General features: G+C 41.5%; 1 long non-coding RNA gene across 2 annotated transcripts; it reads right to left on the bottom strand.

Moving 5' to 3' along the window:
- Positions 1-2,762: 2,762 nt before the first annotated feature.
- Positions 2,763-6,597, bottom strand: LOC119344254. Of its 2 annotated transcripts, XR_005166548.1 has the most exons (5): positions 6,265-6,597; positions 6,089-6,185; positions 5,240-5,280; positions 4,242-4,390; positions 2,763-3,117 (listed from the first exon to the last, which is right to left on the bottom strand). It is a non-coding gene; the product is annotated as an uncharacterized LOC119344254 (long non-coding RNA). The 2 variants fall into 2 exon arrangements; XR_005166547.1 differs by having other exon boundaries at positions 2,763-4,390.
- Positions 6,598-10,861: the final 4,264 nt, after the last annotated feature.

The raw sequence follows: 10,861 nt of genomic DNA on the forward strand, positions 1-10,861 counted from the left end.
TATTCATAATATTGATGCCAAAAGATGAAAAGTTGGTAATAATAGTGCACTGTCATTTAGGTCATATTGGTGTAAAGCGCATGAAGAAACTCCATGCGGATGGACTTTTGGAATCACTTGATTGTGAATCATTTGATACTTGCAAACCATGCCTCATGGGCAAGATGACTAAAACTCTGTTCTCCGAAACAATGGAGCGAGCCAATGACTTATTGGAAATAATATGTACCAACATATGCGGTCCGATGAGTGTTGAAACACGCGGCGGGTATCGTTATTTTCTGACCTTCACAGATGATTTGAGTAGGTATGGGTGATCTACTTGATGAAACACAAGTCTGAAACATTTGAAAAGTTCAAAGAACTTCAGAGTGAAGTGGAGAATCATCATAACAAGAAAATAAAGTTTCTACAATCTGATCGTGGAGGTGAATATTTGAGTTACGAGTTTGGTCTTGATTTAAAAACTGTGTGAAATAATTTTCACAACTCACGGCACGAGGAACACCACAGCATAATGGTGTGTCCGAACATCGTGACCGTACTTTATTAGATATGGTGCGATCTATGATGTCTCTTACCGATTTACCACTACCGTTTTGGGGTTATGCATTAGAGATAGTTGCATTCACATTAAATAGGGCACCATCTAAATCAGTTGAGACAACACTGTCTGAACTATGGTTTGGCAAGAAACCTAAGTCAAAAGGAGATGCGACGCTTATGGTAGGGCACCATCTAAACCTAAGTTTGGGGATGCGACGCTTATGGTAGGGCACCATCTAAACCTAAGTTTGGGGATGCGACGCTTATGTCAAAAGGCTTCAGTCTGATAAGCTCGAACCTAAATCGGAGAAGTGTGTCTTCATAGGATACCCTAAGGAAACAATTGGGTACACCTTCTACCACAGATCTGAAGGCAAGATCTTTGTCGCTAAGAATGGGTCGTTTCTAGATAAGGAGTTTTCTCTCGAAACAAGTGAGTGGGAGGAAAGTAGAACTTGATGAGGTAATTGTACCTTCTCTCGAACTGGAGAGTAGCACATCAGAGAAATCCATTCCCGCGATGCATACACCAACTAGAGAGGAAGCTAATGATGATGATCATGAAACTTCGGATCAATTTACTACTAGACTTCGTAGGTCGAACAGAGCACATTCCGCACCAGAGTGGTACGGTAATCCTGTCCTGGAAGTCATGTTATTAGACCATGGCGAACCTACAAACTATGAAGAAGCTATGATGAGCCCAGATTTCTATAAATGGCTTGAGGCCATGAAATCTGAGATAGGATCCATGTATGAGAACAAAGTATGGACTTTGGTGGACTTGCCCGATGATTGGCAAGCCATAGAAAATAAATGGATCTCCAAGAATAAGACTGACGTTGATGGTAATGTTGCTGTCTAAAAAGCTTGACTTGTTGTAAAAAGGATTTCGACAAATCCAAGGGGTTGACTACGATGAGACTTTCTCACCCGTAGCAATGCTTAAGTCCGTCTGAATCATGTTAGCAATTGTCGCATTTTATAATTATGAAATCTAGCAAATGGATGTCAAAAACTGCATTCCTTAATGGATATTAAAGAAGAGTTGTATATGATGCAACCAGAAGTTTTTGTTGATCCTAAAGGTGCTAACAAAGTGTGCAAGCTCCAACGATCCATCTATGGGCTGGTGCAAGCATCTCGGGGTTGGAATATACGCTTTGATGAAGTGATCAAAGCATATGGTTTTATACAGACTTATGGTGAAGCTTGTATTTAAAACAAAGTGAGCGGGAGCTCTGTAGCATTTTCTGATATTATATGTGGATGGCATATTATTGATTGGACATGATATAGAATTTCTGAATAGCATAAAAAGGATACTTGAATAAGAATTTTTCAGTGAAAGACCTCGGTGAAGCTACTTATATATTGGGCATCAAGATCTATAGGGATAGATCAAGATGCTTAATAGGACTTTCACAAAGCACATACCTTGAGAAGATTTTGAAGGAGTTCAAAATGGTTCAGTCAAAGAAAGGGTTCTTGCCTGTGTTGCAAGGTGTGAAGTTGAGTAAGACTCAAAACCCGACCACGACAGAAGATAGAGAGAGAATGAAAGTCATTCCCTATGCCTCGGCCATAGGTTCTATAAAGTTTGTCATGTTGTGTACGAAACCTATTGTGCACCTTGCAATGAGTTTGGCAAGGGGGTACAATAATGATCTAGGAGTAGATCACTGGGTAGCGGTCAAAATTATCCTTAGTTACCTAAGAGGACTAAGGACACTACACCATGACACTCAAAGCAGCGTCAAACAATCTGTCGGCATAGGTCACCTAAGGCGACAGATTTAGTGTCGGTAAAGATCTTTCGCGACAGAAAGGAGCTGTCGCCTATAGTCCTGCCGGGAAAGGTCTTCGCCGACAGATAAATGTATGACGACAGACATTATGACAACGTTGCTGAGATCTACACCGACAGACATTTCTACACCGACAGACACCACAACACCGACAGATTATCTGACAATGTGCTACCCCGACAGATATAGCAATGCCCATTGTTATGCCGACAGTTCCTGTGTCAATGTGATATACCGACAGAAAGTGCAACGTCCAATACTTTTGCCGACACATTTGCTGCCAGGGTTGTACATTTCAGCATAAATGCAAATACACCATATTTTAACATGAAATCACATTCATAATATTTAACAGGGTTGTACATTTCAGCACAGATGCAAATACACCATATTTAACATTAAATCGCATTCATAATATTTAATACATGTTCAGTATACAATGCATATATACAAACAATTGACTCTTCTATTCATCACAAAATGTCATCCATGCGTACATTCATTCAACATACATAAAGATTCATTTATTTTCTTCGCTCAACATACAAGATAAGTTGTTACAAAATGTGATGGCTAAGATCCTAACAGACCAATTGTTTGATCACTTGACTACTACTAAATATTATGGAAGAGACCAAGTCTTTGATCACCAAGCCAACATCAAGTTCTGTATGAACAAAAGGTGTCAACCATGTTATGAACAAAAGCGATCATGGAACATCTTAGATCAACTTGTGGACTTGTTATTTCCTGCCATTTGTCCCTGCAAAAGAACTTATTGCCTTGTTGGATTAAAGCACCAAATGCTCATAAAAGGAAAAACCTGTACACACACTAGAGAGTAATAAATCAATCAGGGCATGTCACCTTTGAAGAAACCAATGGAGAGCTCTCCAGGTATAGTAACAGCATGAAAGGTAACTAATTTCTAAAGCAATAAGGGACATGCTTGGTCAAGCTTGATGTAAAGTATCCAGTAGTTTGTGCATAAGGCAAAACAAATATGGATGTAAGCTGGCACATATATCGGCATAAAACATTAACATGACAAATTAGTTTGTGATCTAAATAAGTAGCGTAGGATCCGAAATATATACCATGAAATGTTAGCAATGCAAATAATACAGTTCTCATAATTACAATCAGCCAACAATTTAAGTATGGTAATAATACAATGGCGGCCCTACTTTGGACGGTTAAATATGTAAATAGCAAGCAAACATAAAAGGAATAGGGAAAGTATCAATGCATTGTTTCTTTTGCAATATCATGTCCCAATAGAGATACTAATTTTTGGACAGCAAGTTTGAGGTGGTCGATGCTCTCAAACTACCTAGTAAAAAAATACTCTCTGGAAAGCTTCAGAAGTACACTACAACTTCTATCTGGAGACTAACTCAAAATTTAGCGTGTATGAAACCGATATTTAACCCAAATCTTACTACACCATAACTATTACGAGGTGATTTAACTGCCATATGAAACTGCAATCAACACTGGAGATGAACATCTCCTAGCAAGCAGCAAAATTGACATACCAACGGATACAAACAGATGTTGCATCCTAATCCACCCACTATGGCCATAATGTTGTAGTGGCTAAACATACTAGTACTTGTGTACATACTTCTGTTCTTAGTGTAACTAGAGAATATAGTAGGATTTACACAAAGAGGATGTGGTCTGGTTGAAACAACTTTTAAACTGCCAGAATATCTTATTTAGTTAACTAGAAAATTTTCAAGTTGTTAACCTTAGCATGTTTTCCTATCAGCAAGTTCAGTGGCTCAACTGAACAATTATGTTCCAACTGAGAATATTTGCATATATAGTAGCTCCCTTTGTACCACTTAACATATAAGGTGTATTAGATTAGAAACAAATTACCTTATCTTTACGGCTAGATCTTTATGTAGCCACATTGGAAAATAAAGTTCATCTTTTTCCTCCGGTGACTACACCGGGTAGTTTTGCTAGCATTAGTTCCATACTTCTATGATAGTTGTTCCAGAAGTGCACAATGATACTTTACTAGCCTGAAAAGAAACAACACTTAATTCACTCACATAGTACTGAATGCAGAATCTAATTGGCAGCAAGCATTCAACATCAATATCAAAGTACCATGTAGACTATTAACATAAGCTGAATTTAGCTGCTATAGGTTCCGCATACTAACAATCAATTAAGTCGTACAAACTTCACATGTGGCTCTTTTGGTTAGTACACTTTGCTGCAAAAGGTGTGGTTGCTTTGAGAAGTAACAGAGGGGCCTTAACACTACCAACCATGGAATAAACATTTCGTCTAGAAATAATGAATGAAGACTTCTTGTTTTTTTCTATTACTGATCTAATTGTTGATAGAAATACTGTATGCTAATATAATTACGCAACCATATGATTCAGGTGCTTATAATGCATAATGCAATTAATTAAATGCATGTTACTTTTCAGTACGTAATTGAACCAAAATTCCTAGTATAGCCCTAGAGAGAACCACTCATTTTAGTCTAGTGGCCTGCACTTCCTTGGGATTGGATCCAATTCATGATATGTGGCACATTTTGTGTTTTTGGTAGGAAAGCAGAAGAGAGGGCATTGTTCTTCTAAATGGAGGAAACTAGTGACGCCTCACCCTTGCAAGTCTTGGCATGGCCAACCAATCTGTGTAGTGTTCCATCCATCTTAGGTGAATTCTTTTTGAGCAAAATACAGAGTATAATTTTCTATTTGAACAATATACGGAGTACACTACAGGCTACAGTCTGAACATGGATGAGTACTGAACTAGCAAATGTGATGTTCGCACTGGTGGTTTATGCAAAACCATACAAGTGAAGGTGGTGGGATCACATGCAAAACAGAGATAGAAACAATACATACCTCAAGCATTACCACTCAGCATGGTTGGGGATCCTTGCAGCCTGCGAATGGAAATAGGAACATTGAGACACAATCATTTCAAAGGTAGTAGTAATTAGTAAATACTAAAACCCTGAAACTGAATATTGGATATATATGTGATAAGAGAAGGGAGAGGCCTGGGAGGTTGAGCTCAGCTACAAGCATACAGTCCACGAGCTTCAGAACATCCGCAACAATAGTCAAACCTCATTAAAAGTTGAAATCAGTTGCAAAGTTCTACTTATGAGAAGAAAGCTAGCCTGAACTAAAAACAGTAGCATGTTTCTAGACAGGCACGACACCCATGGAAGAGCAAGTGAAATATAATGCATCTTGTTGAATCCACAAAACACCCAGGCCAAGGTCAGGCGCACAAATCTACTAATCGTCATGCAGTCTTATAGTAACCATTCTCTCCAACAACACGTGTTGTAGAACACATCCCAAATCAACAGCAACAAAAACAACATTAAAATAACTTGACGGTGCTAATCGAGAACAAAGAGTTGCAATATAGCTATGTGAATAAATAATGTAGATGGGACTAGAAGAATTACATAAACATATAATAACATAGCACATAACACTGGTTAGTAAAATATATATACTTCAGTCTGTCCAGAAATCAACTAAATACTTAATTTACCCTAATTATAACATGAGAGATGGATGGTTGGCACTATGAAATCTCCAATCTCAAATGAACTGACATGATCTTGTTTAGTTCATCATTGAGCCAACAAGATTTAATGGGCAATCACATTCACGGGGAAACAAGAAATAACATATGAAATGGAAAAGAAAAAAGGGATCTATTTTCATGCTTACCTACAGGGGCTGGATTTGGGGGCGAAGCAAGACAAAGGGAAGGAGAACTTCTTGATGTAGAGGGCTAGGTGGCTCCTTGGTTGCAGACAGCGTCACCCTGTGTTGGATCGAAGCTTCAGGTGGCACTACCGGTAGTCAGAGAAGCAGAGGAGTGACCATATCGGCCTGAATCTTACCTACAGCGCCCTGGATCTTGAGGAAGTACGGCGGGGTTGTTCGGCGACGGTCGACTCCACGCTGGCGGTTGGCAACGCGGCTCCTCGGTGGCGGTCGACTCGACTCCTTGGCTGCGGGCGGTGGAGGGGCTTCTTTGCTGCGGACAATGAGGCATAACCTTGGGATTGGACCGTGGGGAAGCACCACATAGTAGACGGAGGCTTCGGGAGGTGCCGTCGTTGATGGGACAGGAGGCGGCACGAGAAAATCGGCAGGCAGGTCAGGGGACGGCGGCGGCGGCAGGCGACCTAGGTTTAGGTTGATGTGTGGCGTGGGAAAGAGATAAGATGGGGTGGGGGAAGGAGGGGTCTGGGAGGCTTAGCCAAAATTTTAGTCTTTGAGTCTCCCACGCGCAACTTCTCCCGCATGGCCCGAAATAAGTGGGCCAGGCCCAAACATACGCCGACACTCTTTCTCTCGCAGAGCAACAGCGACACATAATCTAACAGCAATAAAACTTATACCGACACATAATATGTCCGTAAACCGGTCATCCATTGCCGACAGACAGATCATCGAAAGACTAGAACAACATCGACCATTAGTGTGTCGGTATTGTTACGAACAGATAAAGTGTCGGTAATGTACACTTATACCAACATATGCATGTCGTCATTGTGGTGTCGTGGTGTAGTGGGAGATATTTACCGATTATGGAGGTAATAAAGAGTATGGAGGTAATAAAGAGTTCGTCGTAAAGGTTTACATGGATGCAAGCTTTGACGCCGATTCGGATGACTCTAAGTCTCAATCTGGATACATATTGAAAGTGGGAGCAATTAGCTAGAGTATCTCCATACAGAGCTTTGTAGACATAGAAATTTGCAAAATACATACGGACCTGAATATGACAGAGCCGTTGACAAAACTTCTCTCACAAGAAAAACATGATCACTCCTTAGTACTCTTTGGGTGTTAATCACATGGCGATGTGAAATAAATTATTGACTCTAGTAAACTCTTTGCGTGTTGGTCACATGGCGATGTGAACTATGGGTGTTAAATCACATGGTGATGTGAACTAGATTATTGACTCTAGTGCAAGTGGGAGACTGGAGGAAATATGCCCTAGAGGCAATAATAAAGTTGTTATTTTATATTTCCTTACTCATGATAAAGGTTTATTATTCATGCTAGAATTGTATTGATCGGAAAATTAAATACATGTGTGAATACATAAACAAATACCGTGTCTCTAGTAAGCCTCTACTAGACTAGCTCATTGATCAAAGATGGTTAAGGTTTTCTAACCATAGACATGTGTTGTCATTTGATAACGGGATCACATCATTAGGAGAATGATGTGATGGACAAGACCCACCCGTTAGCTTAGCATAATGATCATTCCATTTATTGCTATTGCTTTATTCATGTCAAATACATATTCCTTTAACTATGAGATTATGCAACTCCCGGATACCGGAGGAATACCTTATGTGCTATCAAACGTCACAACATGACTGGGTGATCATAAAGATGCTCTACAGGTATCTCCGAAGGTGTTCGTTGAGTTGGCATAGATCAAGAATAGGATTGTCACTCCGAGTTTCGGAGAGGTATCTCTGGGCCCTCTCAGTAATACACATCATAATCTTGCAAGCAAATGACTAAGAAGTTAGTTACAAGGTGATGTATTATGGAACTAGCAAAGATACTTGCCGGTAACGAGATTGAACTAGGTATAGAGATACCGACGATCGAATCTCGGGCAAGTAACATACGGATGGACAAAGGTGATTACGTTTGTTGTCATAACGGTTTGACCAATAAAGATCTTCGTAGAATATGTAGGAGCAACATGGGCATCTAGGTTCCGCTATTGGTTATTGACCGAAGAGTTGTCTCGGTCATGTCTAGATAGTTCTCGAACCCGTATGGTCCACACGCTTAATGTTCGTTGACGATATAGTGTTATATGAGTTATATGATTTGGTGACCGAATGTTGTTCGGAGTCCTGGATGAGATCATGGACATGACGAGGATTCTCAAAATGGTTGAGACGTAAAGATTGATATATAGGACGGTGGTATTCAAACACCGGAAGAGCTTCGGAGTGCACCGGGTAGTCATCGAGTCACCAGAAGGGGTTCCGGACACCCCCGGTAAGTGTATGGGCCTAATGGGCCAAAGTGGGGACAGACCAGCCACTGGTGTGCCCCTTCTTTGGACAGCAGGCCCTAAGGGAAGGAAAGGAGGGAGGGCTAGCCCCTCCTGCCTTTCCCTCTCATGGGAGAAAGGAAAGGGGGGCGCCACCCTCCCGTGCCTTTCCCCCGCACCTATATAAGGCATGGGGAGGACGGCTTGGGAAGGACTCCAAGTAGGATTCCTCCTACTTGGGCACCTCCTTGGCTGCTCCTCCCTCCCTCCCACCTATATATATGTGGGAGGGGACGCCTAGCACATAACAGACAATTGCCTAGCCATGTGCGGCGCCCCCCTCCACCGTCTACAACCACGGTCCTATTTTCGTAGTGCTTAGGCGAAGCCCTGCAAAGATTACTTCACCATCACCATCACCATGACGTCGTGCTGCCAGAACTCATCTAATACCTCGCCATCTTGCTGGATCAAGAAGGCGGAGGATGTCACCGAGCTGAATGTGTGAAGAACGCGGAGGTGTCGTGCGTTCGGTACTAGATCGGTTGGAGCGCGAAGAAAGTTCGACTACATCAATCGCGTTGTGAAACGCTTTCGCTTACGGTCTACAAGGGTACGTAGACACACTCTCCCCCTCTCGTTGCTATGCATCTCCATGGATAAATCTTGCATGTGCGTATAATTTTTTTTGTTTTCCATGCAACTATTCCCAACAGTGTGACCCTGCAGGTTCGGTGAAATATAGACATGACTGAAACACCTTTCGTCAGTGACCAATAGCAAAACCGTGGACACCCATATTGACTGTTCTAATCACACGAATTATTATTGAGTGAACCTATAGCTACCATATGCTATTCGTTTTGCTTGACAATACTTTACAAACCCGAGGTGAGATATATCGGCATCTCCATTAGTCAACACATGATCACTATGCGAGTCTCCTTGCTACCACTTTTGTTCTCTTTTCTCATTATCATGTTTCGACATCCCCATGAGCAAGTCGATAATGGCTACATCCCACCAAGATGGCCCTAAGAGTATCTCTCCATCGCCGGAGGAGCAAATCCTAGTCTCGAGTATCTAGTCCCTTGTCATAGTTTCGTATGAACCTGTAAGTTGCCGCTATGATCACCCTATTATGGTTGACATTAGAAACAACGACACTCTCATGGTCTAAAGAATTATGCATACGTTAACTTTCTCTGTGTTTTGGACTATAGACTTGTGACAAAATCATCTCCTAGTATAACATATAACTTGGGTCGATTCAACACAAGGGTTCTTCAAACATCGGGCCCTTAATATTGTCGGCATCATCGCTACACTTAACTACGCACATGATCAGAACAGAACCATGATGCAACACTTGAGCTAGCCCTAGAGTCATTTTCTATTTTACCGTTTATTATTCTACACATGCACATGAGTTTTCCTCTTAGCCTCATGGACTCGAGAACAATATCAGTTATAGCATAGAATATAAGCATTAATCATAAACTTAGAAATAATTAATACTTTTAGGTAACACCCTACTCCTATTATTTGGACTAGTTAATTGCCTCGTGCATTGCTACGGGGTTTGGGGATCAAAGGAGGGTCCTTCATTCGATCGATGAACATGTGAGTACCAACGAGGGCTACGTACGCATTCCCCTTTAATAGTAGAGATGTAGTGCAATATATGCCGGTCGATCTCAGCGGAGTAACTTGGTTACAAGGCACCACCAGTGGAGGCAGTGAGAGGAAGTCGAAGGTTTATGTGACGAACCATAAGTCTCGATGCGTGTGGAAGAACTGAAACGATCTACTGATTCAACTTACCAACTAAGAGGCCACTAGCCTACCTTATATACCTGGCTCGGCTAGGGTTACATGGCTCATGTCGATTTACATATGGGTTCTTGTGTTACCGAGTTGCGTTGGACGCCAAATCGCTTAGTCAGCCAGTCGGTCGCCTTGTCCTTCAAGATGGTCGTGGCATCATGTCTTGATGGTGAGCTTGAGTCGTCGATCCGGCCCAAGACACAACGATTGTGTGCCACCGTTCTGCCTTACTGTGTAAAATCCTCATTAATTTAATCCTCCAAAAACTCTCTAGAGATCATTCAAAGCAAAGAGCCCCTTGTAGTTACAATGTCACGCTACTTCTGATTTGTAAGGCTGAAATGGTGTTTGATTAAACAAAAGAAAATTTGAGGCTTCTTTCCAAAAGGCTGAGTGGACAAAAAGTCATTTTAAGTTTATTAGTATAAATTAACAAATGAATCTGTATACAGAGAAAACAACCACCATGACAACCAACCAACATGCGTTGCCCACCAAGATTCACGAGGCACTGGAGACGACTGACAAAGGTGTGGATGATGAAACTGTGACCAGTAGGGCCGGCTAGCGACAAACTGATAACAGTTGAGATGACATAGGAGGAAGCCAATGACAGCGAGGGGAGGCGAATG

The sequence above is a fragment of the Triticum dicoccoides genome, chromosome 1B, assembly GCF_002162155.2.
Source record: "Triticum dicoccoides isolate Atlit2015 ecotype Zavitan chromosome 1B, WEW_v2.0, whole genome shotgun sequence".
Classification (NCBI taxonomy): domain Eukaryota; kingdom Viridiplantae; phylum Streptophyta; class Magnoliopsida; order Poales; family Poaceae; genus Triticum; species Triticum dicoccoides.